This window comes from Clupea harengus, unplaced genomic scaffold (genome assembly GCF_900700415.2).
Source record: "Clupea harengus unplaced genomic scaffold, Ch_v2.0.2, whole genome shotgun sequence".
Taxonomy (NCBI): domain Eukaryota; kingdom Metazoa; phylum Chordata; class Actinopteri; order Clupeiformes; family Clupeidae; genus Clupea; species Clupea harengus.
The window spans coordinates 42,352-66,875 of record NW_024879672.1 but is presented as its reverse complement, the minus strand read 5'-3'; the positions used below and the strand labels follow the sequence as shown (position 1 = coordinate 66,875).

The following is a 24,524-nucleotide window of genomic DNA, read 5'->3' as shown; positions in this document are numbered from 1 at the left end:
CCTCTGACTGGCTGAATCTTCTCAAGCTCATCAACAATTTCTAGAGCAATGGCACATTTGTTACCATACCTATTTGCCAGCACTCTGAAGACATCATCAGCTGTGCTGTAAGTCGACAAGCGGAGATCTTTCACAATCTTTTCTTCCACACTATCAAGAAGCTGAATCTTTTTTACCTCTGGCGAACCGGTTGGCTCTCCCTGCTTCTGAAGGCTTTCCCAGTTCTGTCCTCCAGCGGTGGAAGTCTCTTTTGCAGCCGCTAAACGTGGGCAGTTTGGTTGGTTTTCAACTGTCAAGTTATCAGGGGTTTTTTAACTTCTGCCCAAACTTGAAAAAGGCCTTGGCCATCAACAGGGTTAAAATGGTAACGACTCTGACGGTTTCTTCATTCTTCTTTGTTTTATTTGAGTTCAAATACTTCTTTAATGCAACACGTCTTATCAGGTTGAAAACCTTTACAAGAAACAAAACATAAAATACAGCACTCCATCAAATACACAAACAACAGTGCATGTAAACTACCACAAAACTCAAACACTAAAGCACACTTTTGCAATAGATTACCAGATAACATCAAACATTGTCTTACCAGTAGCATCCCTGGTAGTGGCCAGCAGGTTAAGTCCCCCATTAGCAGTCACCATATGCTTTCCAAACACTCACACTACCTGTGCTTAAGTGACTTGACTTCCTGTATTTCCTGTCATGAGGACCACTTCCTGCTTCACAATAAAAGTTGTATTTCAAAACAAAAGTCCCTTCCCGGTTACAATCTGACAGCACACGCATAAACCCCTTATTGTAACTGAAAAAAACATCTGAGGAGATTTGCGAGGTGTCTGAGCCAGCTATCTAATGTTAGCATGCTACTACCCACAAGGTAAACAGCGATGGGTTGGAACAATCGCCACGTCGTACAGTCGAACATTTTGGGACGTAAAAGGCGAAGTGTTGCTTTTTGGTTGCGCTAAAGGAAACTTGCCCCGTGTGAGGATCGAACTCACGACCTTCAGATTATGAGACTGACGCGCTACCTACTGCGCTAACAAGGCTTTAGATGGAACCACAAGGTTATCTACCTGTCTAACGAAAGCCAGGGGGTTGGCTTTTGCGAGCTCGTCTCTCTGCTCACCAAAGGCGGCTCACGGTAGCCGAAATAGCTCAGTTGGGAGAGCGTTAGACTGAAGATCTAAAGGTCCCTGTTCGATCCGGGTTCGGCAGCTCTTTAAGAGTTCGGCTGCAGTTTCACCTGACGCATTTGCAAGGAGCCAGTCAGTATTTCCTCAAGGACTCACACGTCCACATGATGCGAGGGCCTCATTTTGGCAGGTTTGGGTCACTGTACGAGGAGTAAGGATAAAAGCCCTTTTGGGTCGTGGCAAGGGGCAGAGCAGCACGTATTGGCACCACGCTGTACCTCAGCATCCTTTAAAAGCACACGATTCTGGTGGGACTCGAACCCACAACCTTTGAATGGCTTGTTCCATTGCTCACTAGAAGTCCAATGCGCTATCCATTGCGCCACAGAACCCATTTCCGCCACCTTTTATACGCTACTACATCCACTCAAACGTATCTTTTCCCTAATTCTCGTAGACATCCATTGCTTTCACCACGTTCCGTGGCCCTCACCTCCAAAACAACCTTCGATAGCTCAGTTGGTAGAGCGGAGGACTGTAGTTGAATAGACAGACATCCTTAGGTCGCTGGTTCAACTCCGGCTCGAAGGAAGAGTTGCCTTTTGCCGGTCTTCTAGCCATGTTAAGGCCAATGGTGGCCAAAAAGCCTACTTCCCTGACCGGGAATCGAACCCGGGCCGCGGCGGTGAGAGCGCCGAATCCTAACCACTAGACTACCAGGGAGAGATGAGGGGTGTTCTTGGGAAGAGCGGAAGACTGCACGTGAGGTTTTTGGGGTGTCGCAAAGGCAGATCAGCACGTCTTTGGACCACGCAGCACGTCATACTTTAAACTTGCATAACTTTGGACTGCTTGGAGATAGAAAGTCCATTCCAGCGCCAGTGCACTCGTCTCACTGAGAGCATTCCGTGGGGCCTCAGAGGGCGGGCGAATTCTGCAGCGGGACCGATATAAGCCAGTTATTGTGGGCGCCCTCTCAAGGTGTGCTCTTCAAGCAGTCAGGATGGCCGAGCGGTCTAAGGCGCTGCGTTCAGGTCGCAGTCTCTCTGGAGGCGTGGGTTCGAATCCCACTTTGACAAGACCTTTATTGTGTTGGCAGACAAAGGACAGCCTGTCTCCTCCAAGATGTTGTTCACGTCCACCTTTCCGATGCACCGGATCAGACTCCTGAACAAACGCATAACCCCTTATTGTAACTGAAAAAAAACGTCTGAGGAGATTTGCGAGGTGTCTGAGCCAGCTATCTAATGTTAGCATGCTACTACCCACAAGGTAAACAGCGATGGTTGGAACAAATCGCCACGTCGTACAGTCGAACATTTTGGGACGTAAAAGGCGAAGTGTTGCTTTTTGGTTGCGCTAAAGGAAACTTGCCCCGTGTGAGGATCGAACTCACGACCTTCAGATTATGAGACTGACGCGCTACCTACTGCGCTAACAAGGCTTTAGATGGAACCACAAGGTTATCTACCTGTCTAACGAAAAGCCAGGGGGTTGGCTTTTTGCGAGCTCGTCTCTCTGGCTCACCAAAGGCGGCTCACGGTAGCCGAAATAGCTCAGTTGGGAGAGCGTTAGACTGAAGATCTAAAGGTCCCTGGTTCGATCCGGGTTTCGGCAGCTCTTTAAGAGTTTCGGCTGCAGTTTCACCTGACGCATTTGCAAGGAGCCAGTCAGTATTTCCTCAAAGGACTCAACACGTCCACATGATGCGAGGCCTCATTTGGCAGGTTTGGGTCACTGTACGAGGAGTAAGGATAAAGCCCTTTTTGGGTCGTGGCAAGGGCAGAGCAGCACGTATTGGCACCACGCTGTACCTCAGCATCCTTAAAAGCACACGATTCTGGTGGGACTCGAACCCACAACCTTTGAATGGCTTCTTCCATTGCTCACTAGAAGTCCAATGCGCTATCCATTGCGCCACAGAACCCATTTCCGCCACCTTTTATACGCTACTACATCCACTCAAACGTATCTTTTCCCTAATTCTCGTAGACATCCATTGCTTTCACCACGTTCCGTGGCCCTCACCTCCAAAACAACCTTCGATAGCTCAGTTGGTAGAGCGGAGGACTGTAGTTGAATAGACAGACATCCTTAGGTCGCTGTTCAACTCCGGCTCGAAGGAAGAGTTGCCTTTTGCCGGTCTTTCTAGCCATGTTAAGGCCAATGGTGGCCAAAGCCTACTTCCCTGACCGGGAATCGAACCCGAATCGAACCACTAGACTACCAGGGAAGATGAGGGGGTTCTTGGGAAGAGCGGAAGACTGCACGTGAGGTTTTTGGGTGGTCGCAAAGGCAGATCAGCACGTCTTTGGACCACGCAGCACGTCATACTTTAAACTTGCATAACTTTGGACTGCTTGGAGATAGAAAGTCCATTCCCAGCGCCAGTGCACTCGTCTCACTGAGAGCATTCCGTGGGGCCTCAGAGGGCGGGCGAATTCTGCAGCGGGACCGATATAAGCCAGTTATTGTGGGCGCCCTCTCAAGGTGTGCTCTTCAAGCAGTCAGGATGGCCGAGCGGTCTAAGGCGCTGCGTTCAGGTCGCAGTCTCTCTGGAGGCGTGGGTTCGAATCCCACTTCTGACAAGACCTTTATTGTGTTGGCAGACAAAGGACAGCCTGTCTCCTCCAAGATGTTGTTCACGTCCACCTTTCCGATGCACCGGATCAGACTCCTGAACAAACGCATAACCCCTTATTGTAACTGAAAAAAACGTCTGAGGAGATTTGCGAGGTGTCTGAGCCAGCTATCTAATGTTAGCATGCTACTACCCACAAGGTAAACAGCGATTGGTTGGAACAATCGCCACGTCGTACAGTCGAACATTTTGGGACGTAAAAGGCGAAGTGTTGCTTTTTGGTTGCGCTAAAGGAAACTTGCCCCGTGTGAGGATCGAACTCACGACCTTCAGATTATGAGACTGACGCGCTACCTACTGCGCTAACAAGGCTTTAGATGGAACCACAAGGTTATCTACCTGTCTAACGAAAGCCAGGGGGTTGGCTTTTGCGAGCTCGTCTCTCTGGCTCACCAAAGGCGGCTCACGGTAGCCGAAATAGCTCAGTTGGAGAGCGTTAGACTGAAGATCTAAAGGTCCCTGGTTCGATCCCGGGTTTCGGCAGCTCTTTAAGAGTTCGGCTGCAGTTTCACCTGACGCATTTGCAAGGAGCCAGTCAGTATTTCCTCAAAGGACTCAACACGTCACATGATGCGCGGCCTCATTTTTGGCAGGTTTGGGTCACTGTACGAGGAGTAAGGATAAAAGCCCTTTTTGGTCGTGGCAAGGCAGAGCAGCACGTATTGGCACCACGCTGTACCTCAGCATCTTAAAAGCACACGATTCTGGTGGGACTCGAACCCACAACCTTTGAATGGCTTCTTCCATTGCTCACTAGAAGTCCAATGCGCTATCCATTGCGCCACAGAACCATTTCCGCCACCTTTTATACGCTACTACATCCACTCAAACGTATCTTTTCCCTAATTCTCGTAGACATCCATTGCTTTCACCACGTTCCGTGGCCCTCACCTCCAAAACAACCTTCGATAGCTCAGTTGGTAGAGCGGAGGACTGTAGTTGAATAGACAGACATCCTTAGGTCGCTGGTTCAACTCCGGCTCGAAGGAAGAGTTGCCTTTTGCCGGTCTTTCTAGCCATGTTAAGGCCAATGGTGGCCAAAAAGCCTACTTCCCTGACGCGGGAATCGAACCCGAATCGAACCACTAGACTACCAGGGAGAGATGAGGGGTGTTCTTGGGAAGAGCGGAAGACTGCACGTGAGGTTTTTGGGTGGTCGCAAAGGCAGATCAGCACGTCTTTGGACCACGCAGCACGTCATACTTTAAACTTGCATAACTTTGGACTGCTTGGAGATAGAAAAGTCCATTCCAGCGCCAGTGCACTCGTCTCACTGAGAGCATTCCGTGGGGCCTCAGAGGGCGGGCGAATTCTGCAGCGGACCGATATAAAGCCAGTTATTGTGGGCGCCCTCTCAAGGTGTGCTCTTCAAGCAGTCAGGATGGCCGAGCGGTCCTAAGGCGCTGCGTTCAGGTCGCAGTCTCTCTGGAGGCGTGGGTTTCGAATCCCACTTCTGACAAGACCTTTATTGTGTTGGCAGACAAAGGTCAGCCTGTCTCCTCCAAGATGTTTGTCACGTCCACCTTTCCGATGCACCGGATCAGACTCCTGAACAAACGCATAACCCCTTATTGTAACTGAAAAAAAACGTCTGAGGAGATTTGCGAGGTGTCTGAGCCAGCTATCTAATGTTAGCATGCTACTACCCACAAGGTAAACAGCGATTGGTTGGAACAATCGCCACGTCGTACAGTCGAACATTTTGGGACGTAAAAGGCGAAGTGTTGCTTTTTGGTTGCGCTAAAGGAAACTTGCCCCGTGTGAGGATCGAACTCACGACCTTCAGATTATGAGACTGACGCGCTACCTACTGCGCTAACAAGGCTTTAGATGGGAACCACAAGGTTATCTACCTGTCTAACGAAAGCCAGGGGGTTGGCTTTTGCGAGCTCGTCTCTCTGGCTCACCAAAGGCGGCTCACGGTAGCCGAAATAGCTCAGTTGGGAGAGCGTTAGACTGAAGATCTAAAGGTCCCTGGTTCGATCCAGGGTTTCGGCAGCTCTTTAAGAGTTCGGCTGCAGTTTCACCTGACGCATTTGCAAGGAGCCAGTCAGTATTTCCCTCAAAGGACTCAACACGTCCACATGATGCGAGGCCTCATTTTTGGCAGGTTTGGGTCACTGTACGAGGAGTAAGGATAAAAGCCCTTTTTGGGTCGTGGCAAGGGCAGAGCAGCACGTATTGGCACCACGCTGTACCTCAGCATCCTTAAAAGCACACGATTCTGGTGGGACTCGAACCCACAACCTTTGAATGGCTTCTTCCATTGCTCACTAGAAGTCCAATGCGCTATCCATTGCGCCACAGAACCCATTTCCGCCACCTTTTATACGCTACTACATCCACTCAAACGTATCTTTTCCCTAATTCTCGTAGACATCCATTGCTTTCACCACGTTCCGTGGCCCTCACCTCCAAAACAACCTTCGATAGCTCAGTTGGTAGAGCGGAGGACTGTAGTTGAATAGACAGACATCCTTAGGTCGCTGGTTCAACTCCGGCTCGAAGGAAGAGTTGCCTTTTGCCGGTCTTTCTAGCCATGTTAAGGCCAATGGTGGCCAAAAAGCCTACTTCCCTGACCGGGAATCGAAACCCGAATCGAACCACTAGACTACCAGGGAGAGATGAGGGGTGTTCTTGGGAAGAGCGGAAGACTGCACGTGAGGTTTTGGGTGGTCGCAAAGGCAGATCAGCACGTCTTTGGACCACGCAGCACGTCATACTTTAAACTTGCATAACTTTGGGACTGCTTGGAGATAGAAAGTCCATTCCAGCGCCAGTGCACTCGTCTCACTGAGAGCATTCCGTGGGGCCTCAGAGGGCGGGCGAATTCTGCAGCGGGACCGATATAAGCCAGTTATTGTGGGCGCCCTCTCAAGGTGTGCTCTTCAAGCAGTCAGGATGGCCGAGCGGTCTAAGGCGCTGCGTTCAGTCGCAGTCTCTCTGGAGGCGTGGTTCGAATCCCACTTCTGACAAGACCTTTATTGTGTTGGCAGACAAAGGACAGCCTGTCTCCCTCCAAGATGTTGTTCACGTCCACCTTTCCGATGCACCGGATCAGACTCCTGAACAAACGCATAACCCCCTTATTGTAACTGAAAAAAACGTCTGAGGAGATTTGCGAGGTGTCTGAGCCAGCTATCTAATGTTAGCATGCTACTACCCACAAGGTAAACAGCGATTGGTTGGAACAATCGCCACGTCGTACAGTCGAACATTTTGGGACGTAAAAGGCGAAGTGTTGCTTTTGGTTGCGCTAAAGGAAACTTTGCCCGTGTGAGGATCGAACTCACGACCTTCAGATTATGAGACTGACGCGCTACCTACTGCGCTAACAAGGCTTTAGATGGAACCACAAGGTTATCTACCTGTCTAACGAAAGCCAGGGGGTTGGCTTTTGCGAGCTCGTCTCTCTGGCTCACCAAAGGCGGCTCACGGTAGCCGAAATAGCTCAGTTGGGAGAGCGTTAGACTGAAGATCTAAAGGTCCCTGGTTCGATCCCGGGTTTCGGCAGCTCTTTAAGAGTTCGGCTGCAGTTTCACCTGACGCATTTGCAAGGAGCCAGTCAGTATTTCCTCAAAGGACTCAACACGTCCACATGATGCGGCGGCCTCATTTTTGGCAGGTTTGGGTCACTGTACGAGGAGTAAGGATAAAAGCCCTTTTTGGGTCGTGGCAAGGGCAGAGCAGCACGTATTGGCACCACGCTGTACCTCAGCATCTTTAAAAGCACACGATTCTGGTGGGACTCGAACCCACAACCTTTGAATGGCTTCTTCCATTGCTCACTAGAAGTCCAATGCGCTATCCATTGCGCCACAGAACCCATTTCCGCCACCTTTTATACGCTACTACATCCACTCAAACGTATCTTTTCCCTAATTCTCGTAGACATCCATTGCTTTCACCACGTTCCGTGGCCCTCACCTCCAAAACAACCTTCGATAGCTCAGTTGGTAGAGCGGAGGACTGTAGTTGAATAGACAGACATCCTTAGGTCGCTGGTTCAACTCCGGCTCGAAGGAAGAGTTGCCTTTTGCCGGTCTTTCTAGCCATGTTAAGGCCAATGGTGGCCAAAAAGCCTACTTCCCTGACCGGGAATCGAACCCGAATCGAACCACTAGACTACCAGGGAGAGATGAGGGGTGTTCTTGGGAAGAGCGGAAGACTGCACGTGAGGTTTTTGGGTGGTCGCAAAGGCAGATCAGCACGTCTTTGGACCACGCAGCACGTCATACTTTAAACTTGCATAACTTTGGACTGCTTGGAGATAGAAAGTCCATTCCAGCGCCAGTGCACTCGTCTCACTGAGAGCATTCCGTGGGGCCTCAGAGGCGGGGCGAATTCTGCAGCGGGACCGATATAAGCCAGTTATTGTGGGCGCCCTCTCAAGGTGTGCTCTTCAAGCAGTCAGGATGGCCGAGCGGTCTAAGGCGCTGCGTTCAGGTCGCAGTCTCTCTGGAGGCGTGGGTTCGAATCCCACTTCTGACAAGACCTTTATTGTGTTGGCAGACAAAGGTCAGCCTGTCTCCTCCAAGATGTTGTTCACGTCCACCTTTCCGATGCACCGGATCAGACTCCTGAACAAACGCATAACCCCCTTATTGTAACTGAAAAAACGTCTGAGGAGATTTGCGAGGTGTCTGAGCCAGCTATCTAATGTTAGCATGCTACTACCCACAAGGTAAACAGCGATTGGTTGGAACAATCGCCACGTCGTACAGTCGAACATTTTGGACGTAAAAGGCGAAGTGTTGCTTTTTGGTTGCGCTAAAGGAAACTTGCCCCCGTGTGAGGATCGAACTCACGACCTTCAGATTATGAGACTGACGCGCTACCTACTGCGCTAACAAGGCTTTAGATGGAACCACAAGGTTATCTACCTGTCTAACGAAAGCCAGGGGGTTGGCTTTTGCGAGCTCGTCTCTCTGGCTCACCAAAGGCGGCTCACGGTAGCCGAAATAGCTCAGTTGGGAGAGCGTTAGACTGAAGATCTAAAGGTCCCTGGTTCGATCCCGGGTTTCGGCAGCTCTTTAAGAGTTCGGCTGCAGTTTCACCTGACGCATTTGCAAGGAGCCAGTCAGTATTTCCTCAAAGGACTCAACACGTCCACATGATGCGCGGCCTCATTTTTGGCAGGTTTGGGTCACTGTACGAGGAGTAAGGATAAAAGCCCTTTTTGGGTCGTGGCAAGGGCAGAGCAGCACGTATTGGCACCACGCTGTACCTCAGCATCTTTAAAAGCACACGATTCTGGTGGGACTCGAACCCACAACCTTTGAATGGCTTCTTCCATTGCTCACTAGAAGTCCAATGCGCTATCCATTGCGCCACAGAACCCATTTCCGCCAACTTTTATACGCTACTACATCCACTCAAACGTATCTTTTCCCTAATTCTCGTAGACATCCATTGCTTTCACCACGTTCCGTGGCCCTCACCTCCAAAACAACCTTCGATAGCTCAGTTGGTAGAGCGGAGGACTGTAGTTGAATAGACAGACATCCTTAGGTCGCTGGTTCAACTCCGGCTCGAAGGAAGAGTTGCCTTTTGCCGGTCTTTCTAGCCATGTTAAGGCCGATGGTGGCCAAAAAGCCTACTTCCCTGACCGGGAATCGAACCCGAATCGAACCACTAGACTACCAGGGAGAGATGAGGGGTGTTCTTGGGAAGAGCGGAAGACTGCACGTGAGGTTTTTGGGTGGTCGCAAAGGCAGATCAGCACGTCTTTGGACCACGCAGCACGTCATACTTTAAACTTGCATAACTTTGGACTGCTTGGAGATAGAAAGTCCATTCCAGCGCCAGTGCACTCGTCTCACTGAGAGCATTCCGTGGGGCCTCAGAGGGCGGGCGAGTTCTGCAGCGGGACCGATATAAGCCAGTTATTGTGGGCGCCCTCTCAAGGTGTGCTCTTCAAGCAGTCAGGATGGCCGAGCGGTCTAAGGCGCTGCGTTCAGGTCGCAGTCTCTCTGGAGGCGTGGGTTCGAATCCCACTTCTGACAAGACCTTTATTGTGTTGGCAGACAAAGGACAGCCTGTCTCCTCCAAGATGTTGTTCACGTCCACCTTTCCGATGCACCGGATCAGACTCCTGAACAAACGCATTGTCAAGTTATCAGGGGTTTTTTAACTTCTGCCCAAACTTGAAAAAGGCCTTGGCCATCAACAGGGTTAAAATGGTAACGACTCTGACGGTTTCTTCATTCTTCTTTGTTTTATTTGAGTTCAAATACTTCTTTAATGCAACACGTCTTATCAGGTTGAAAACCTTTACAAGAAACAAAACATAAAATACAGCACTCCATCAAATACACAAACAACAGTGCATGTAAACTACCACAAAACTCAAACACTAAAGCACACTTTTGCAATAGATTACCAGATAACATCAAACATTGTCTTACGAGTAGCATCCCTGGTAGTGGCCAGCAGGTTAAGTCCCCCATTAGCAGTCACCATATGCTTTCCAAACACTCACACTACCTGTGCTTAAGTGACTTGACTTCCTGTATTTCCTGTCATGAGGACCACTTCCTGCTTCACAATAAAAGTTGTATTTTCAAAACAAAAGTCCCTTCCCGGTTACAATCTGACAGCACACCTCCCACTTGAGCTCCTGGTGCCAGAACCCAAGGAGGTCACGTCACTCTTCTCTGGAGCGTGCCACTTGCTCCTTACAAAGAGATTCGGGCCTGCCAATTGACACCACTTCTTCCAGAACTTATTCACCTCCGACTGGATCACTCTCAGCCTTTTGTAGGGGTAACCCTCAAACTGGAAGTCTCCTGGGTCTCCTCTCAAGCTCGCTCCAGCAGGAGAGAGTTTGGAGTGAAATCCTTCTGCGGACATGTCACTGACAATGTCAGTATGAATGGCTCTGGATGCCATGCAACTGAACACGATACCCCACACCTTCAGCCTCACTCTCTTCTTCACCTCATCTTTCACTTCATATGACCCCTCTTCTTTTGAGGGTGATGCCTCCCACTTTGATTTCTTTGGAGTCTGGTTTTTAAGGCCTAGCCAGCTATCAGCAGCCCGTCTTACCCAAGCAACGACATTCACCAGCCTGGACAAGCAGCTAAATCTATTGACCTCCAAAAGATTTTTGAAGGCTGAGTTTGAAAGTGCTACTCTCAGCACAACTTCACCCTGTCTCATTTCTGGATCAGTTCCCGATGCATCAGGGCAGACAATCAGGTGGGTTGGGTCAGTATCATTTTTTTCAACAGAGTCTTCAGCTTTGGTGTGGTCCTGGGTGGTGACCCCTCGGCATCTCTTCACTTGACCTCTTGTCATTACTGCTGAAAAGGCCTTCCTCTGCAGCTTACTGATGCTGTCCCTGGCGTCAGTTACCACTTCCTCAGCTGACTGACTTGGCAGGACAAATGTTTTGTGCGTCTCAGAGGGGTGTCCTCGTTGTGGTGTCTGCTACTCCCCTTTCCTGCCTCCCACTTTGCGTAGACTGGACCCATGGCTTCAGAGAAAATCCACCTGCTTGCAGAATTTCCTCAATCTCCTTGGTCACTTCGCTCAGTCTGTTTGCATTATTGTGGGATGTTAGGACATCATCTGTGTAGCTGTCTTCCTCCAGTATCCTTCGCGCCTCCTTGCACTCAAGGACGTCACGGTGAGTTGCAGCTGTATGCCTAGCTTCACCGATGGTGTCTTGCATGTGAACTGTCTTGGTCATGAAGGGGACCTCAGCAGGGATCTCCTCATATTTGATGGCAGCTGTTCTCATAGAACGAGCAAAGTGTGTCTTTGACTCATGTGCCGTCATGTTTACTTGCTCAAACAGATCAGGGTGCGCTCCGCCCACTGTCTTTCCAAGAGGGCTCTCCCACAAGACGAGATCTCCAACAACTTTCACCCTTTGTGGGGCAAGTCTCCCTTCTCTGTGACTTATGAGCAACTCAATCTGCTCAGGTCTCCTCAGCTCCTCAGGTTCAACTTCTGGGAAGAATCTCGTCAGCTCTTCAGGCTTGACAGCTCGGTGAACTTTGGCGATCTCCTTCAGCCCATAACAGATTAGTTCATGGGCCCTCTCAGTTCCCTTGGAGGTTTTGATTCGAACTCTGAGGAGGTATCTTCTTGTGGCTACTTTGGTAGCCATTCCACCCACTCCATGCACAATTAGTGTGATCTTCTCACTCCTAAGATTCAATCTTTTGGCTGCTTTATGAGTAATGTAGTTGGTGTCTGAAGCCAGATCCACCAGGGCTCCGATTTTTTGACCTGCATTAGCGGTCACTTCCATTAACATCATAATGACGGGAAGTTCTCTCAATCCACTTTCTTTGAGGAGGCTCACCTGGTTCTTAGCTGGACAGCTGACGTTCGACGAATTATTGGTGAAGGCCTTCCGGCACCTCTCAGCTAACTCGGGGGTAAGTTCACCCAAGAATCTCTTCTGTTCCTCAGTTAAGTTCTTTTTGTCTCTGTCATCTGTTTGAGGTTTCTCAAGTTCACGCCTCTTGCTGTTCCCTCTTGGACAGAGAAAGAAGTGGTGATCTGAGGAGCCTCTCTTTTTGCAGTCTACATTCCTGCACAGGTAAGTGTCTCTGCAGCCATCATCATACTCATGACACCCTAAGCACTCCCTGCATGCACCAATCCTTTCCACAGCAGCTTCCTTTTCTGATAACTTCAGAGCCCTGAACTTTTTGCAGAAGAAAATCCTGTCCTTATGTTTCTCATCCCCACAGATAATGCATCCATCCTCAGCATCTTCACCCTTTGTGGCTTGAGTTGAGGCATATTTTTTGTTAAATGTCCTTTCTGCTTTGTTCTGAACTCTCTGGCTTGTCTGTGATTTGTAGGTGCTCTAGCCTCTCGAAGATCTCCTCTTGCTTCTTCAGAAAAGCTAATAGCATGTCAAAGTGCTTATCTTCAGTGACATCATTGCTGGGATCCACCATGAACATCAGCCAGTCCTTCTTCAAACCCTCAGGAAGCTTGCTCTCTAAAGACCTCACCACCAGTGGGTTTTTGATGGCGCCGGTACTTCCTAGGTCTGTGAGGTCAGCGAGAGCTTTTCCAATGGTCTGAATAAGGTCTACTACTTTTCTCGGCTGATTTCCTCTGACTGGCTGAATCTTCTCGAGCTCATCAACAATTTCTAGAGCAATGGCACATTTGTTACCATACCTATTTGCCAGCACTCTGAAGACATCATCAGCTGTGCTGTAAGTCGACAAGCGGAGATCTTTCACAATCTTTTCTTCCACACTATCAAGAAGCTGAATCTTTTTTACCTCTGGCGAACCGGTTGGCTCTCCCTGCTTCTGAAGGCTTTCCCAGTCTGTCCTCCAGCGGTGGAAGTCTCTTTTGCAGCCGCTAACGTGGGCAGTTTGGTTGGTTTTCAACTGTCAAGTTATCAGGGGTTTTTTAACTTCTGCCCAAACTTGAAAAAGGCCTTGGCCATCAACAGGGTTAAAATGGTAACGACTCTGACGGTTTCTTCATTCTTCTTTGTTTTATTTGAGTTCAAATACTTCTTTAATGCAACACGTCTTATCAGGTTGAAAACCTTTACAAGAAACAAAACATAAAATACAGCACTCCATCAAATACACAAACAACAGTGCATGTAAACTACCACAAAACTCAAACACTAAAGCACACTTTTGCAATAGATTACCAGATAACATCAAACATTGTCTTACCAGTAGCATCCCTGGTAGTGGCCAGCAGGTTAAGTCCCCCATTAGCAGTCACCATATGCTTTCCAAACACTCACACTACCTGTGCTTAAGTGACTTGACTTCCTGTATTTCCTGTCATGAGGACCACTTCCTGCTTCACAATAAAAGTTGTATTTTCAAAACAAAAGTCCCTTCCCGGTTACAATCTGACAGCACACGCATAAACCCCTTATTGTAACTGAAAAAAACATCTGAGGAGATTTGCGAGGTGTCTGAGCCAGCTATCTAATGTTAGCATGCTACTACCCACAAGGTAAACAGCGATGGGTTGGAACAATCGCCACGTCGTACAGTCGAACATTTTGGGACGTAAAAGGCGAAGTGTTGCTTTTTGGTTGCGCTAAAGGAAACTTGCCCCGTGTGAGGATCGAACTCACGACCTTCAGATTATGAGACTGACGCGCTACCTACTGCGCTAACAAGGCTTTAGATGGAACCACAAGGTTATCTACCTGTCTAACGAAAGCCAGGGGGTTGGCTTTTGCGAGCTCGTCTCTCTGGCTCACCAAAGGCGGCTCACGGTAGCCGAAATAGCTCAGTTGGGAGAGCGTTAGACTGAAGATCTAAAGGTCCCTGGTTCGATCCCGGGTTTCGGCAGCTCTTTAAGAGTTCGGCTGCAGTTTCACCTGACGCATTTGCAAGGAGCCAGTCAGTATTTCCTCAAAGGACTCAACACGTCCACATGATGCGAGGCCTCATTTTTGGCAGGTTTGGGTCACTGTACGAGGAGTAAGGATAAAAGCCCTTTTTGGGTCGTGGCAAGGGCAGAGCAGCACGTATTGGCACCACGCTGTACCTCAGCATCCTTAAAAGCACACGATTCTGGTGGGACTCGAACCCACAACCTTTGAATGGCTTGTTCCATTGCTCACTAGAAGTCCAATGCGCTATCCATTGCGCCACAGAACCCATTTCCGCCACCTTTTATACGCTACTACATCCACTCAAACGTATCTTTTCCCTAATTCTCGTAGACATCCATTGCTTTCACCACGTTCCGTGGCCCTCACCTCCAAAACAACCTTCGATAGCTCAGTTGGTAGAGCGGAGGACTGTAGTTGAATAGACAGACATCCTTAGGTCGCTGGTTCAACTCCGGCTCGAAGGAAGAGTTGCCTTTTGCCGGTCTTTCTAGCCATGTTAAGGCCAATGGTGGCCAAAAAGCCTACTTCCCTGACCGGGAATCGAACCCGGGCCGCGGCGGTGAGAGCGCCGAATCCTAACCACTAGACTACCAGGGAGAGATGAGGGGTGTTCTTGGGAAGAGCGGAAGACTGCACGTGAGGTTTTTGGGTGGTCGCAAAGGCAGATCAGCACGTCTTTGGACCACGCAGCACGTCATACTTTAAACTTGCATAACTTTGGACTGCTTGGAGATAGAAAGTCCATTCCAGCGCCAGTGCACTCGTCTCACTGAGAGCATTCCGTGGGGCCTCAGAGGGCGGGCGAATTCTGCAGCGGGACCGATATAAGCCAGTTATTGTGGGCGCCCTCTCAAGGTGTGCTCTTCAAGCAGTCAGGATGGCCGAGCGGTCTAAGGCGCTGCGTTCAGGTCGCAGTCTCTCTGGAGGCGTGGGTTCGAATCCCACTTCTGACAAGACCTTTATTGTGTTGGCAGACAAAGGACAGCCTGTCTCCTCCAAGATGTTGTTCACGTCCACCTTTCCGATGCACCGGATCAGACTCCTGAACAAACGCATAACCCCCTTATTGTAACTGAAAAAAACGTCTGAGGAGATTTGCGAGGTGTCTGAGCCAGCTATCTAATGTTAGCATGCTACTACCCACAAGGTAAACAGCGATTGGTTGGAACAATCGCCACGTCGTACAGTCGAACATTTTGGGACGTAAAAGGCGAAGTGTTGCTTTTTGGTTGCGCTAAAGGAAACTTGCCCCGTGTGAGGATCGAACTCACGACCTTCAGATTATGAGACTGACTCGCTACCTACTGCGCTAACAAGGCTTTAGATGGAACCACAAGGTTATCTACCTGTCTAACGAAAGCCAGGGGGTTGGCTTTTGCGAGCTCGTCTCTCTGGCTCACCAAAGGCGGCTCACGGTAGCCGAAATAGCTCAGTTGGGAGAGCGTTAGACTGAAGATCTAAAGGTCCCTGGTTCGATCCCGGGTTTCGGCAGCTCTTTAAGAGTTCGGCTGCAGTTTCACCTGACGCATTTGCAAGGAGCCAGTCAGTATTTCCTCAAAGGACTCAACACGTCCACATGATGCGAGGCCTCATTTTTGGCAGGTTTGGGTCACTGTACGAGGAGTAAGGATAAAAGCCCTTTTTGGGTCGTGGCAAGGGCAGAGCAGCACGTATTGGCACCACGCTGTACCTCAGCATCTTTAAAAGCACACGATTCTGGTGGGACTCGAACCCACAACCTTTGAATGGCTTCTTCCATTGCTCACTAGAAGTCCAATGCGCTATCCATTGCTCCACAGAACCCATTTCCGCCACCTTTTATACGCTACTACATCCACTCAAACGTATCTTTTCCCTAATTCTCGTAGACATCCATTGCTTTCACCACGTTCCGTGGCCCTCACCTCCAAAACAACCTTCGATAGCTCAGTTGGTAGAGCGGAGGACTGTAGTTGAATAGACAGACATCCTCAGGTCGCTGGTTCAACTCCGGCTCGAAGGAAGAGTTGCCTTTTGCCGGTCTTTCTAGCCATGTTAAGGCCAATGGTGGCCAAAAAGCCTACTTCCCTGACCGGGAATCGAACCGGGGCCGCGGCGGTGAGAGCGCCGAATCCTAATCAATAGACTACCAGGGAGAGATGAGGGGTGTTCTTGGGAAGAGCGGAAGACTGCACGTGAGGTTTTTGGGTGGTCGCAAAGGCAGATCAGCACGTCTTTGGACCACGCAGCACGTCATACTTTAAACTTGCATAACTTTGGACTGCTTGGAGATAGAAAGTCCATTCCAGCGCCAGTGCACTCGTCTCACTGAGAGCATTCCGTGGGGCCTCAGAGGGCGGGCGAGTTCTGCAGCGGGACCGATATAAGCCAGTTATTGTGGGCGCCCTCTCAAGGTGTGCTCTTCAAGCAGTCAGGATGGCCGAGCGGTCTAAGGCGCTGCGTTCAGGTCGCAGTCTCTCTGGAGGCGTGGGTTCGAATCCCACTTCTGACAAGACCTTTATTGTGTTGGCAGACAAAGGACAGCCTGTCTCCTCCAAGATGTTGTTCACGTCCACCTTTCCGATGCACCGGATCAGACTCCTGAACAAACGCATAACCCCCTTATTGTAACTGAAAAAAACGTCTGAGGAGATTTGCGAGGTGTCTGAGCCAGCTATCTAATGTTAGCATGCTACTACCCACAAGGTAAACAGCGATGGGTTGGAACAATCGCCACGTCGTACAGTCGAACATTTTGGGACGTAAAAGGCGAAGTGTTGCTTTTTGGTTGCGCTAAAGGAAACTTGCCCCGTGTGAGGATCGAACTCACGACCTTCAGATTATGAGACTGACGCGCTACCTACTGCGCTAACAAGGCTTTAGATGGAACCACAAGGTTATCTACCTGTCTAACGAAAGCCAGGGGGTTGGCTTTTGCGAGCTCGTCTCTCTGGCTCACCAAAGGCGGCTCACGGTAGCCGAAATAGCTCAGTTGGGAGAGCGTTAGACTGAAGATCTAAAGGTCCCTGGTTCGATCCCGGGTTTCGGCAGCTCTTTAAGAGTTCGGCTGCAGTTTCACCTGACGCATTTGCAAGGAGCCAGTCAGTATTTCCTCAAAGGACTCAACACGTCCACATGATGCGAGGCCTCATTTTTGGCAGGTTTGGGTCACTGTACGAGGAGTAAGGATAAAAGCCCTTTTTGGGTCGTGGCAAGGGCAGAGCAGCACGTATTGGCACCACGCTGTACCTCAGCATCCTTAAAAGCACACGATTCTGGTGGGACTCGAACCCACAACCTTTGAATGGCTTCTTCCATTGCTCACTAGAAGTCCAATGCGCTATCCATTGCGCCACAGAACCCATTTCCGCCACCTTTTATACGCTACTACATCCACTCAAACGTATCTTTTCCCTAATTCTCGTAGACATCCATTGCTTTCACCACGTTCCGTGGCCCTCACCTCCAAAACAACCTTCGATAGCTCAGTTGGTAGAGCGGAGGACTGTAGTTGAATAGACAGACATCCTTAGGTCGCTGGTTCAACTCCGGCTCGAAGGAAGAGTTGCCTTTTGCCGGTCTTTCTAGCCATGTTAAGGCCAATGGTGGCCAAAAAGCCTACTTCCCTGACCGGGAATCGAACCCGGGCCGCGGCGGTGAGAGCGCCGAATCCTAACCACTAGACTACCAGGGAGAGATGAGGGGTGTTCTTGGGAAGAGCGGAAGACTGCACGTGAGGTTTTTGGGTGGTCGCAAAGGCAGATCAGCACGTCTTTGGACCACGCAGCACGTCATACTTTAAACTTGCATAACTTTGGACTGCTTGGAGATAGAAAGTCCATTCCAGCGCCAGTGCACTCGTCTCACTGAGAGCATTCCGTGGGGCCTCAGAGGGCGGGCGAATTCTGCAGCGGGACCGATATAAGCCAGTTATTGTGGGCGCCCTCTCAAGGTGTGCTCTTCAAGCAGTCAGGATGGCCGAGCGGTCTAAGGCGCTGCGTTCAGGTCGCAGTCTCTCTGGAGGCGTGGGTTCGAATCCCACTTCTGACAAGACCTTTATTGTGTTGGCAGACAAAGGACAGCCTGTCTCCTCCAAGATGTTGTTCACGTCCACCTTTCCGATGCACCGGATCAGACTCCTGAACAAACGCATAACCCCCTTATTGTAACTGAAAAAAACGTCTGAGGAGATTTGCGAGGTGTCTGAGCCAGCTATCTAATGTTAGCATGCTACTACCCACAAGGTAAACAGCGATGGGTTGGAACAATCGCCACGTCGTACAGTCGAACATTTTGGGACGTAAAAGGCGAAGTGTTGCTTTTTGGTTGCGCTAAAGGAAACTTGCCCCGTGTGAGGATCGAACTCACGACCTTCAGATTATGAGACTGACGCGCTACCTACTGCGCTAACAAGGCTTTAGATGGAACCACAAGGTTATCTACCTGTCTAACGAAAGCCAGGGGGTTGGCTTTTGCGAGCTCGTCTCTCTGGCTCACCAAAGGCGGCTCACGGTAGCCGAAATAGCTCAGTTGGGAGAGCGTTAGACTGAAGATCTAAAGGTCCCTGGTTCGATCCCGGGTTTCGGCAGCTCTTTAAGAGTTCGGCTGCAGTTTCACCTGACGCATTTGCAAGGAGCCAGTCAGTATTTCCTCAAAGGACTCAACACGTCCACATGATGCGAGGCCTCATTTTTGGCAGGTTTGGGTCACTGTACGAGGAGTAAGGATAAAAGCCCTTTTTGGGTCGTGGCAAGGGCAGAGCAGCACGTATTGGCACCACGCTGTACCTCAGCATCTTTAAAAGCACACGATTCTGGTGGGACTCGAACCCACAACCTTTGAATGGCTTCTTCCATTGCTCACTAGAAGTCCAATGCGCTATCCATTGCGCCACAGAACCCATTTCCGCCACCTTTTATACGCTACTACATCCACTCAAACGTATCTTTTCCCTAATTCTCGTAGACATCCATTGCTTTCACCACGTTCCGTGGCCCTCACCTCCAAAACAACCTTCGATAGCTCAGTTGGTAGAGCGGAGGACTGTAGTTGAATAGACAGACATCCTTAGGTCGCTGGTTCAACTCCGGCTCGAAGGAAGAGTTGCCTTTTGCCGGTCTTTCTAGCCATGTTAAGGCCAATGGTGGCCAAAAAGCCTACTTCCCTGACCGGGAATCGAACCCGGGGCCGCGGCGGTGAGAGCGCCGAATCCTAACCACTAGACTACCAGGGAGAGATGAGGGGTGTTCTTGGGAAGAGCGGAAGACTGCACGTGAGGTTTTTGGGTGGTCGCAAAGGCAGATCAGCACGTCTTTGGACCACGCAGCACGTCATACTTTAAACTTGCATAACTTTGGACTGCTTGGAGATAGAAAGTCCATTCCAGCGCCAGTGCACTCGTCTCACTGAGAGCATTCCGTGGGGCCTCAGAGGGCGGGCGAATTCTGCAGCGGGACCGATATAAGCCAGTTATTGTGGGCGCCCTCTCAAGGTGTGCTCTTCAAGCAGTCAGGATGGCCGAGCGGTCTAAGGCGCTGCGTTCAGGTCGCAGTCTCTCTGGAGGCGTGGGTTCGAATCCCACTTCTGACAAGACCTTTATTGTGTTGGCAGACAAAGGACAGCCTGTCTCCTCCAAGATGTTGTTCACGTCCACCTTTCCGATGCACCGGATCAGACTCCTGAACAAACGCATAACCCCCTTATTGTAACTGAAAAAAACGTCTGAGGAGATTTGCGAGGTGTCTGAGCCAGCTATCTAATGTTAGCATGCTACTACCCACAAGGTAAACAGCGATGGGTTGGAACAATCGCCACGTCGTACAGTCGAACATTTTGGGACGTAAAAGGCGAAGTGTTGCTTTTTGGTTGCGCTAAAGGAAACTTGCCCCGTGTGAGGATCGAACTCACGACCTTCAGATTATGAGACTGACGCGCTACCTACTGCGCTAACAAGGCTTTAGATGGAACCACAAGGTTATCTACCTGTCTAACGAAAGCCAGGGGGTTGGCTTTTGCGAGCTCGTCTCTCTGGCTCACCAAAGGCGGCTCACGGTAGCCGAAATAGCTCAGTTGGGAGAGCGTTAGACTGAAGATCTAAAGGTCCCTGGTTCGATCCCGGGTTTCGGCAGCTCTTTAAGAGTTCGGCTGCAGTTTCACCTGACGCATTTGCAAGGAGCCAGTCAGTATTTCCTCAAAGGACTCAACACGTCCACATGATGCGAGGCCTCATTTTTGGCAGGTTTGGGTCACTGTACGAGGAGTAAGGATAAAAGCCCTTTTTGGGTCGTGGCAAGGGCAGAGCAGCACGTATTGGCACCACGCTGTACCTCAGCATCTTTAAAAGCACACGATTCTGGTGGGACTCGAACCCACAACCTTTGAATGGCTTCTTCCATTGCTCACTAGAAGTCCAATGCGCTATCCATTGCGCCACAGAACCCATTTCCGCCACCTTTTATACGCTACTACATCCACTCAAACGTATCTTTTCCCTAATTCTCGTAGACATCCATTGCTTTCACCACGTTCCGTGGCCCTCACCTCCAAAACAACCTTCGATAGCTCAGTTGGTAGAGCGGAGGACTGTAGTTGAATAGACAGACATCCTTAGGTCGCTGGTTCAACTCCGGCTCGAAGGAAGAGTTGCCTTTTGCCGGTCTTTCTAGCCATGTTAAGGCCAATGGTGGCCAAAAAGCCTACTTCCCTGACCGGGAATCGAACCCGGGCCGCGGCGGTGAGAGCGCCGAATCCTAACCACTAGACTACCAGGGAGAGATGAGGGGTGTTCTTGGGAAGAGCGGAAGACTGCACGTGAGGTTTTTGGGTGGTCGCAAAGGCAGATCAGCACGTCTTTGGACCACGCAGCACGTCATACTTTAAACTTGCATAACTTTGGACTGCTTGGAGATAGAAAGTCCATTCCAGCGCCAGTGCACTCGTCTCACTGAGAGCATTCCGTGGGGCCTCAGAGGGCGGGCGAATTCTGCAGCGGGACCGATATAAGCCAGTTATTGTGGGCGCCCTCTCAAGGTGTGCTCTTCAAGCAGTCAGGATGGCCGAGCGGTCTAAGGCGCTGCGTTCAGGTCGCAGTCTCTCTGGAGGCGTGGGTTCGAATCCCACTTCTGACAAGACCTTTATTGTGTTGGCAGACAAAGGACAGCCTGTCTCCTCCAAGATGTTGTTCACGTCCACCTTTCCGATGCACCGGATCAGACTCCTGAACAAACGCATAACCCCCTTATTGTAACTGAAAAAAACGTCTGAGGAGATTTGCGAGGTGTCTGAGCCAGCTATCTAATGTTAGCATGCTACTACCCACAAGGTAAACAGCGATGGGTTGGAACAATCGCCACGTCGTACAGTCGAACATTTTGGGACGTAAAAGGCGAAGTGTTGCTTTTTGGTTGCGCTAAAGGAAACTTGCCCCGTGTGAGGATCGAACTCACGACCTTCAGATTATGAGACTGACGCGCTACCTACTGCGCTAACAAGGCTTTAGATGGAACCACAAGGTTATCTACCTGTCTAACGAAAGCCAGGGGGTTGGCTTTTGCGAGCTCGTCTCTCTGGCTCACCAAAGGCGGCTCACGGTAGCCGAAATAGCTCAGTTGGGAGAGCGTTAGACTGAAGATCTAAAGGTCCCTGGTTCGATCCCGGGTTTCGGCAGCTCTTTAAGAGTTCGGCTGCAGTTTCACCTGACGCATTTGCAAGGAGCCAGTCAGTATTTCCTCAAAGGACTCAACACGTCCACATGATGCGAGGCCTCATTTTTGGCAGGTTTGGGTCACTGTACGAGGAGTAAGGATAAAAGCCCTTTTTGGGTCGTGGCAAGGGCAGAGCAGCACGTATTGGCACCACGCTGTACCTCAGCATCTTTAAAAGCACACAATTCTGGTGGGACTCGAACCCACAACCTTTGAATGGCTTCTTCCATTGCTCACTAGAAGTCCAATGCGCTATCCATTGCGCCACAGAACCCATTTCCGCCACCTTTTATACGCTACTACATCCACTCAAACGTATCTTTTCCCTAATTCTCGTAGACATCCGTTGCTTTCACCACGTTCCGTGGCCCTCTCCTCCAAAACAACCTTCGATAGCTCAGTTGGTAGAGCGGAGGACTGTAGTTGAATAGACAGACATCCTTAGGTTGCTGGTTCAACTCCGGCTCGAAGGAAGAGTTGCCTTTTGCCGGTCTTTCTAGCCATGTTAAGGCCAATGGTGGCCAAAAAGCCTACTTCCCTGACCGGGAATCGAACCGGGGCCGCGGCGGTGAGAGCGCCGAATCCTAACCACTAGACTACCAGGGAGAGATGAGGGGTGTTCTTGGGAAGAGCGGAAGACTGCACGTGAGGTTTTTGGGTGGTCGCAAAGGCAGATCAGCACGTCTTTGGACCACGCAGCACGTCATACTTTAAACTTGCATAACTTTGGACTGCTTGGAGATAGAAAGTCCATTCCAGCGCCAGTGCACTCGTCTCACTGAGAGCATTCCGTGGGTACTCAGAGGGCGGGCGAATTCTGCAGCGGGACCGATATAAGCCAGTTATTGTGGGCGCCCTCTCAAGGTGTGCTCTTCAAGCAGTCAGGATGGCCGAGCGGTCTAAGGCGCTGCGTTCAGGTCGCAGTCTCTCTGGAGGCGTGGGTTCGAATCCCACTTCTGACAAGACCTTTATTGTGTTGGCAGACAAAGGACAGCCTGTCTCCTCCAAGATGTTGTTCACGTCCACCTTTCCGATGCACCGGATCAGACTCCTGAACAAACGCATAACCCCCTTATTGTAACTGAAAAAAACGTCTGAGGAGATTTGCGAGGTGTCTGAGCCAGCTATCTAATGTTAGCATGCTACTACCCACAAGGTAAACAGCGATGGGTTGGAACAATCGCCACGTCGTACAGTCGAACATTTTGGGACGTAAAAGGCGAAGTGTTGCTTTTTGGTTGCGCTAAAGGAAACTTGCCCCGTGTGAGGATCGAACTCTGGAGGCGTGGGTTCAAATCCCACCACTGCCATTATCTTCTGATACGGGAGGACCGAGGCCTACCTCATCAGGCCTCCTAAGCCAATGTGAGCGTCCTTACCTGCATGTGCTTCGGGTCTTGGAATTCTTAGCTTGCACTGCCTTGAACAGATCAAATTTGGCCATGCTGTGGGACACAACTGTTTCATTTACTTCCAGAGAAGTCTCTCCTTTTTCCTAGATCGCTGCTTTTGTGCTGAAAAAGTAAAGCTAGGCCAGTCAGTTCAACGGCCCGATCTGTACAGCCGGAACCTTTTTATCATATGTGTAGCGTTGGTGGTATAGTGGTGAGCATAGCTGCCTTCCAAGCAGTTGACCCGGGTTCGATTCCCGGCCAACGCAAGCATCCATTCTTTACACAAGTCTACATATTACGTCCAATGCCGCTAACATGTCCGCTGCGCCTCTGTCCGGGTAATGGCAAGATGTTGGCCTTGGCTTTCTGACGTGTTCTCGCATCGCTTCTACTCTGTAGGTTCTCCCCAATGCAGTTGCTCACCCTTCTGCTCAGAGCCTTTGTGTATCTCACGGTAGCGTGGCCGAGCGGTCTAAGGCGCTGGATTAAGGCTCCAGTCTCTTCGGAGGCGTGGGTTCAATTATGACCAGCAGTGCAAATACAGTTGCCTTTGCCCGTCAATATAGCTTTCTCAACCACTGTTCAGAAGAATTTCGAGGCTTGTGGTAGTGTGGCCGAGCCGTCTCAATACCCGTATAGCGTTGGTGGTATAGTGGTTATCGTAGCTGCCTTCTAAGCAGTTGACCAGGGTATGATTCCCGGCAGACGCATGGAGCCTTTCTTTACAGAAGTCTCAATTCCCTGTTTCTCGTGTAATTCCATTCATATTTGAAACTTGAATAACTTTTGACTGCTTGGAGAGAGAAAGTCCATTCAAGCGCCAGCCGACTCATCTCACTGAGAGCATTCTGTAGAGCGGTAGAGGTCAAGCAAATTCCGCAGCGGGCCCAAGATAGGCCAGTTCTTGTGCGCTCCTTCTCAAAGTTTGCTCTTCATGCAGTCAGGATGGCAGAGCGGGCGAAGACGCTGCACGGCACGAACGTTGTTGGCTCTCACCTCCAACATTTCCATCATTTCCCTGGCTGTTCCTTCGGTAGCTGGCTCTCTAGGTTCCAGTCTCTTGGAGGCGTTGGTTCAAATCCCACCGCTGCCATTATAACCAGCTGGCTTTGCTCTCCACTCTAACTTTCTCATAGACGGTTCAGAAGAATTCAACACTCGTGGTAGTGTGGCCGAGCGGTCTAAGGCGCTGGATTTAGGCTCCAGTCTCTCTGGAGGCGTGGGTTCAAATCCCACCACTGCCATTATCTTCTGATACGGGAGGACCGAGGCCTACCTCATCAGGCCTCCTAAGCCAATGTGAGCGTCCTTACC

General features: G+C 50.2%; 67 non-coding genes across 67 annotated transcripts; 37 read left to right on the top strand and 30 right to left on the bottom strand.

Annotated features, from left to right (window-relative positions):
- Positions 1–979: 979 nt before the first annotated feature.
- On the bottom strand, positions 980–1,052 carry trnam-cau. The gene has a single exon. It is a non-coding gene; the product is annotated as a tRNA-Met (tRNA).
- Positions 1,053–1,150: 98 nt separating this feature from the next.
- trnaf-gaa lies at positions 1,151–1,220 on the top strand. The gene has a single exon. It is a non-coding gene; the product is annotated as a tRNA-Phe (tRNA).
- A 219-nt stretch (positions 1,221–1,439) lies between these two features.
- Positions 1,440–1,531, bottom strand: trnar-ucu. Its single transcript is given in 2 exon segments — positions 1,440–1,475; positions 1,495–1,531. It is a non-coding gene; the product is annotated as a tRNA-Arg (tRNA).
- A 112-nt stretch (positions 1,532–1,643) lies between these two features.
- On the top strand, positions 1,644–1,730 carry trnay-gua. Its single transcript is given in 2 exon segments — positions 1,644–1,680; positions 1,695–1,730. It is a non-coding gene; the product is annotated as a tRNA-Tyr (tRNA).
- A 60-nt stretch (positions 1,731–1,790) lies between these two features.
- Positions 1,791–1,862, bottom strand: trnae-cuc. Its single transcript has one exon. It is a non-coding gene; the product is annotated as a tRNA-Glu (tRNA).
- Positions 1,863–2,136: 274 nt separating this feature from the next.
- Positions 2,137–2,217, top strand: trnal-cag. The gene has a single exon. It is a non-coding gene; the product is annotated as a tRNA-Leu (tRNA).
- A 293-nt stretch (positions 2,218–2,510) lies between these two features.
- Positions 2,511–2,583, bottom strand: trnam-cau. Its single transcript has one exon. It is a non-coding gene; the product is annotated as a tRNA-Met (tRNA).
- A 101-nt stretch (positions 2,584–2,684) lies between these two features.
- Positions 2,685–2,756, top strand: trnaf-gaa. Its single transcript has one exon. It is a non-coding gene; the product is annotated as a tRNA-Phe (tRNA).
- A 218-nt stretch (positions 2,757–2,974) lies between these two features.
- Positions 2,975–3,066, bottom strand: trnar-ucu. Its single transcript is given in 2 exon segments — positions 2,975–3,010; positions 3,030–3,066. It is a non-coding gene; the product is annotated as a tRNA-Arg (tRNA).
- A 112-nt stretch (positions 3,067–3,178) lies between these two features.
- Positions 3,179–3,264, top strand: trnay-gua. Its single transcript is given in 2 exon segments — positions 3,179–3,215; positions 3,230–3,264. It is a non-coding gene; the product is annotated as a tRNA-Tyr (tRNA).
- A 381-nt stretch (positions 3,265–3,645) lies between these two features.
- trnal-cag lies at positions 3,646–3,727 on the top strand. Its single transcript has one exon. It is a non-coding gene; the product is annotated as a tRNA-Leu (tRNA).
- Positions 3,728–4,019: 292 nt separating this feature from the next.
- trnam-cau lies at positions 4,020–4,092 on the bottom strand. Its single transcript has one exon. It is a non-coding gene; the product is annotated as a tRNA-Met (tRNA).
- A 99-nt stretch (positions 4,093–4,191) lies between these two features.
- trnaf-gaa lies at positions 4,192–4,263 on the top strand. Its single transcript has one exon. It is a non-coding gene; the product is annotated as a tRNA-Phe (tRNA).
- Positions 4,264–4,479: 216 nt separating this feature from the next.
- On the bottom strand, positions 4,480–4,571 carry trnar-ucu. Its single transcript is given in 2 exon segments — positions 4,480–4,515; positions 4,535–4,571. It is a non-coding gene; the product is annotated as a tRNA-Arg (tRNA).
- A 111-nt stretch (positions 4,572–4,682) lies between these two features.
- On the top strand, positions 4,683–4,769 carry trnay-gua. Its single transcript is given in 2 exon segments — positions 4,683–4,719; positions 4,734–4,769. It is a non-coding gene; the product is annotated as a tRNA-Tyr (tRNA).
- Positions 4,770–5,155: 386 nt separating this feature from the next.
- trnal-cag lies at positions 5,156–5,239 on the top strand. The gene has a single exon. It is a non-coding gene; the product is annotated as a tRNA-Leu (tRNA).
- Positions 5,240–5,532: 293 nt separating this feature from the next.
- trnam-cau lies at positions 5,533–5,605 on the bottom strand. The gene has a single exon. It is a non-coding gene; the product is annotated as a tRNA-Met (tRNA).
- Positions 5,606–5,705: 100 nt separating this feature from the next.
- Positions 5,706–5,778, top strand: trnaf-gaa. Its single transcript has one exon. It is a non-coding gene; the product is annotated as a tRNA-Phe (tRNA).
- A 221-nt stretch (positions 5,779–5,999) lies between these two features.
- trnar-ucu lies at positions 6,000–6,091 on the bottom strand. Its single transcript is given in 2 exon segments — positions 6,000–6,035; positions 6,055–6,091. It is a non-coding gene; the product is annotated as a tRNA-Arg (tRNA).
- Positions 6,092–6,203: 112 nt separating this feature from the next.
- Positions 6,204–6,290, top strand: trnay-gua. Its single transcript is given in 2 exon segments — positions 6,204–6,240; positions 6,255–6,290. It is a non-coding gene; the product is annotated as a tRNA-Tyr (tRNA).
- A 759-nt stretch (positions 6,291–7,049) lies between these two features.
- On the bottom strand, positions 7,050–7,121 carry trnam-cau. Its single transcript has one exon. It is a non-coding gene; the product is annotated as a tRNA-Met (tRNA).
- Positions 7,122–7,220: 99 nt separating this feature from the next.
- Positions 7,221–7,293, top strand: trnaf-gaa. The gene has a single exon. It is a non-coding gene; the product is annotated as a tRNA-Phe (tRNA).
- A 221-nt stretch (positions 7,294–7,514) lies between these two features.
- Positions 7,515–7,606, bottom strand: trnar-ucu. Its single transcript is given in 2 exon segments — positions 7,515–7,550; positions 7,570–7,606. It is a non-coding gene; the product is annotated as a tRNA-Arg (tRNA).
- A 112-nt stretch (positions 7,607–7,718) lies between these two features.
- trnay-gua lies at positions 7,719–7,805 on the top strand. The gene is given in 2 exon segments: positions 7,719–7,755; positions 7,770–7,805. It is a non-coding gene; the product is annotated as a tRNA-Tyr (tRNA).
- Positions 7,806–8,189: 384 nt separating this feature from the next.
- trnal-cag lies at positions 8,190–8,271 on the top strand. The gene has a single exon. It is a non-coding gene; the product is annotated as a tRNA-Leu (tRNA).
- Positions 8,272–8,562: 291 nt separating this feature from the next.
- Positions 8,563–8,636, bottom strand: trnam-cau. The gene has a single exon. It is a non-coding gene; the product is annotated as a tRNA-Met (tRNA).
- Positions 8,637–8,735: 99 nt separating this feature from the next.
- Positions 8,736–8,808, top strand: trnaf-gaa. Its single transcript has one exon. It is a non-coding gene; the product is annotated as a tRNA-Phe (tRNA).
- A 220-nt stretch (positions 8,809–9,028) lies between these two features.
- On the bottom strand, positions 9,029–9,120 carry trnar-ucu. Its single transcript is given in 2 exon segments — positions 9,029–9,064; positions 9,084–9,120. It is a non-coding gene; the product is annotated as a tRNA-Arg (tRNA).
- Positions 9,121–9,232: 112 nt separating this feature from the next.
- Positions 9,233–9,319, top strand: trnay-gua. The gene is given in 2 exon segments: positions 9,233–9,269; positions 9,284–9,319. It is a non-coding gene; the product is annotated as a tRNA-Tyr (tRNA).
- Positions 9,320–9,703: 384 nt separating this feature from the next.
- trnal-cag lies at positions 9,704–9,785 on the top strand. The gene has a single exon. It is a non-coding gene; the product is annotated as a tRNA-Leu (tRNA).
- Positions 9,786–13,842: 4,057 nt separating this feature from the next.
- trnam-cau lies at positions 13,843–13,915 on the bottom strand. The gene has a single exon. It is a non-coding gene; the product is annotated as a tRNA-Met (tRNA).
- Positions 13,916–14,014: 99 nt separating this feature from the next.
- Positions 14,015–14,087, top strand: trnaf-gaa. The gene has a single exon. It is a non-coding gene; the product is annotated as a tRNA-Phe (tRNA).
- A 220-nt stretch (positions 14,088–14,307) lies between these two features.
- trnar-ucu lies at positions 14,308–14,399 on the bottom strand. Its single transcript is given in 2 exon segments — positions 14,308–14,343; positions 14,363–14,399. It is a non-coding gene; the product is annotated as a tRNA-Arg (tRNA).
- A 112-nt stretch (positions 14,400–14,511) lies between these two features.
- Positions 14,512–14,598, top strand: trnay-gua. Its single transcript is given in 2 exon segments — positions 14,512–14,548; positions 14,563–14,598. It is a non-coding gene; the product is annotated as a tRNA-Tyr (tRNA).
- A 61-nt stretch (positions 14,599–14,659) lies between these two features.
- On the bottom strand, positions 14,660–14,731 carry trnae-cuc. Its single transcript has one exon. It is a non-coding gene; the product is annotated as a tRNA-Glu (tRNA).
- A 274-nt stretch (positions 14,732–15,005) lies between these two features.
- Positions 15,006–15,087, top strand: trnal-cag. The gene has a single exon. It is a non-coding gene; the product is annotated as a tRNA-Leu (tRNA).
- Positions 15,088–15,380: 293 nt separating this feature from the next.
- Positions 15,381–15,453, bottom strand: trnam-cau. Its single transcript has one exon. It is a non-coding gene; the product is annotated as a tRNA-Met (tRNA).
- Positions 15,454–15,552: 99 nt separating this feature from the next.
- Positions 15,553–15,625, top strand: trnaf-gaa. Its single transcript has one exon. It is a non-coding gene; the product is annotated as a tRNA-Phe (tRNA).
- A 220-nt stretch (positions 15,626–15,845) lies between these two features.
- trnar-ucu lies at positions 15,846–15,937 on the bottom strand. The gene is given in 2 exon segments: positions 15,846–15,881; positions 15,901–15,937. It is a non-coding gene; the product is annotated as a tRNA-Arg (tRNA).
- Positions 15,938–16,049: 112 nt separating this feature from the next.
- trnay-gua lies at positions 16,050–16,136 on the top strand. The gene is given in 2 exon segments: positions 16,050–16,086; positions 16,101–16,136. It is a non-coding gene; the product is annotated as a tRNA-Tyr (tRNA).
- A 407-nt stretch (positions 16,137–16,543) lies between these two features.
- Positions 16,544–16,625, top strand: trnal-cag. Its single transcript has one exon. It is a non-coding gene; the product is annotated as a tRNA-Leu (tRNA).
- Positions 16,626–16,918: 293 nt separating this feature from the next.
- Positions 16,919–16,991, bottom strand: trnam-cau. Its single transcript has one exon. It is a non-coding gene; the product is annotated as a tRNA-Met (tRNA).
- Positions 16,992–17,090: 99 nt separating this feature from the next.
- trnaf-gaa lies at positions 17,091–17,163 on the top strand. The gene has a single exon. It is a non-coding gene; the product is annotated as a tRNA-Phe (tRNA).
- A 220-nt stretch (positions 17,164–17,383) lies between these two features.
- On the bottom strand, positions 17,384–17,475 carry trnar-ucu. The gene is given in 2 exon segments: positions 17,384–17,419; positions 17,439–17,475. It is a non-coding gene; the product is annotated as a tRNA-Arg (tRNA).
- A 112-nt stretch (positions 17,476–17,587) lies between these two features.
- Positions 17,588–17,674, top strand: trnay-gua. Its single transcript is given in 2 exon segments — positions 17,588–17,624; positions 17,639–17,674. It is a non-coding gene; the product is annotated as a tRNA-Tyr (tRNA).
- A 61-nt stretch (positions 17,675–17,735) lies between these two features.
- Positions 17,736–17,807, bottom strand: trnae-cuc. Its single transcript has one exon. It is a non-coding gene; the product is annotated as a tRNA-Glu (tRNA).
- Positions 17,808–18,081: 274 nt separating this feature from the next.
- On the top strand, positions 18,082–18,163 carry trnal-cag. The gene has a single exon. It is a non-coding gene; the product is annotated as a tRNA-Leu (tRNA).
- A 293-nt stretch (positions 18,164–18,456) lies between these two features.
- Positions 18,457–18,529, bottom strand: trnam-cau. Its single transcript has one exon. It is a non-coding gene; the product is annotated as a tRNA-Met (tRNA).
- Positions 18,530–18,628: 99 nt separating this feature from the next.
- Positions 18,629–18,701, top strand: trnaf-gaa. Its single transcript has one exon. It is a non-coding gene; the product is annotated as a tRNA-Phe (tRNA).
- A 220-nt stretch (positions 18,702–18,921) lies between these two features.
- Positions 18,922–19,013, bottom strand: trnar-ucu. Its single transcript is given in 2 exon segments — positions 18,922–18,957; positions 18,977–19,013. It is a non-coding gene; the product is annotated as a tRNA-Arg (tRNA).
- Positions 19,014–19,125: 112 nt separating this feature from the next.
- On the top strand, positions 19,126–19,212 carry trnay-gua. The gene is given in 2 exon segments: positions 19,126–19,162; positions 19,177–19,212. It is a non-coding gene; the product is annotated as a tRNA-Tyr (tRNA).
- Positions 19,213–19,273: 61 nt separating this feature from the next.
- trnae-cuc lies at positions 19,274–19,346 on the bottom strand. Its single transcript has one exon. It is a non-coding gene; the product is annotated as a tRNA-Glu (tRNA).
- Positions 19,347–19,620: 274 nt separating this feature from the next.
- trnal-cag lies at positions 19,621–19,702 on the top strand. The gene has a single exon. It is a non-coding gene; the product is annotated as a tRNA-Leu (tRNA).
- Positions 19,703–19,995: 293 nt separating this feature from the next.
- On the bottom strand, positions 19,996–20,068 carry trnam-cau. Its single transcript has one exon. It is a non-coding gene; the product is annotated as a tRNA-Met (tRNA).
- Positions 20,069–20,167: 99 nt separating this feature from the next.
- trnaf-gaa lies at positions 20,168–20,240 on the top strand. Its single transcript has one exon. It is a non-coding gene; the product is annotated as a tRNA-Phe (tRNA).
- A 220-nt stretch (positions 20,241–20,460) lies between these two features.
- On the bottom strand, positions 20,461–20,552 carry trnar-ucu. The gene is given in 2 exon segments: positions 20,461–20,496; positions 20,516–20,552. It is a non-coding gene; the product is annotated as a tRNA-Arg (tRNA).
- Positions 20,553–20,664: 112 nt separating this feature from the next.
- Positions 20,665–20,751, top strand: trnay-gua. Its single transcript is given in 2 exon segments — positions 20,665–20,701; positions 20,716–20,751. It is a non-coding gene; the product is annotated as a tRNA-Tyr (tRNA).
- Positions 20,752–20,812: 61 nt separating this feature from the next.
- trnae-cuc lies at positions 20,813–20,884 on the bottom strand. The gene has a single exon. It is a non-coding gene; the product is annotated as a tRNA-Glu (tRNA).
- A 274-nt stretch (positions 20,885–21,158) lies between these two features.
- On the top strand, positions 21,159–21,240 carry trnal-cag. The gene has a single exon. It is a non-coding gene; the product is annotated as a tRNA-Leu (tRNA).
- Positions 21,241–21,533: 293 nt separating this feature from the next.
- Positions 21,534–21,606, bottom strand: trnam-cau. The gene has a single exon. It is a non-coding gene; the product is annotated as a tRNA-Met (tRNA).
- A 99-nt stretch (positions 21,607–21,705) lies between these two features.
- trnaf-gaa lies at positions 21,706–21,778 on the top strand. Its single transcript has one exon. It is a non-coding gene; the product is annotated as a tRNA-Phe (tRNA).
- Positions 21,779–21,998: 220 nt separating this feature from the next.
- trnar-ucu lies at positions 21,999–22,090 on the bottom strand. Its single transcript is given in 2 exon segments — positions 21,999–22,034; positions 22,054–22,090. It is a non-coding gene; the product is annotated as a tRNA-Arg (tRNA).
- Positions 22,091–22,202: 112 nt separating this feature from the next.
- On the top strand, positions 22,203–22,289 carry trnay-gua. The gene is given in 2 exon segments: positions 22,203–22,239; positions 22,254–22,289. It is a non-coding gene; the product is annotated as a tRNA-Tyr (tRNA).
- A 61-nt stretch (positions 22,290–22,350) lies between these two features.
- trnae-cuc lies at positions 22,351–22,422 on the bottom strand. Its single transcript has one exon. It is a non-coding gene; the product is annotated as a tRNA-Glu (tRNA).
- A 274-nt stretch (positions 22,423–22,696) lies between these two features.
- On the top strand, positions 22,697–22,778 carry trnal-cag. The gene has a single exon. It is a non-coding gene; the product is annotated as a tRNA-Leu (tRNA).
- A 626-nt stretch (positions 22,779–23,404) lies between these two features.
- trnag-ucc lies at positions 23,405–23,476 on the top strand. Its single transcript has one exon. It is a non-coding gene; the product is annotated as a tRNA-Gly (tRNA).
- An 896-nt stretch (positions 23,477–24,372) lies between these two features.
- trnal-uag lies at positions 24,373–24,454 on the top strand. The gene has a single exon. It is a non-coding gene; the product is annotated as a tRNA-Leu (tRNA).
- Positions 24,455–24,524: the final 70 nt, after the last annotated feature.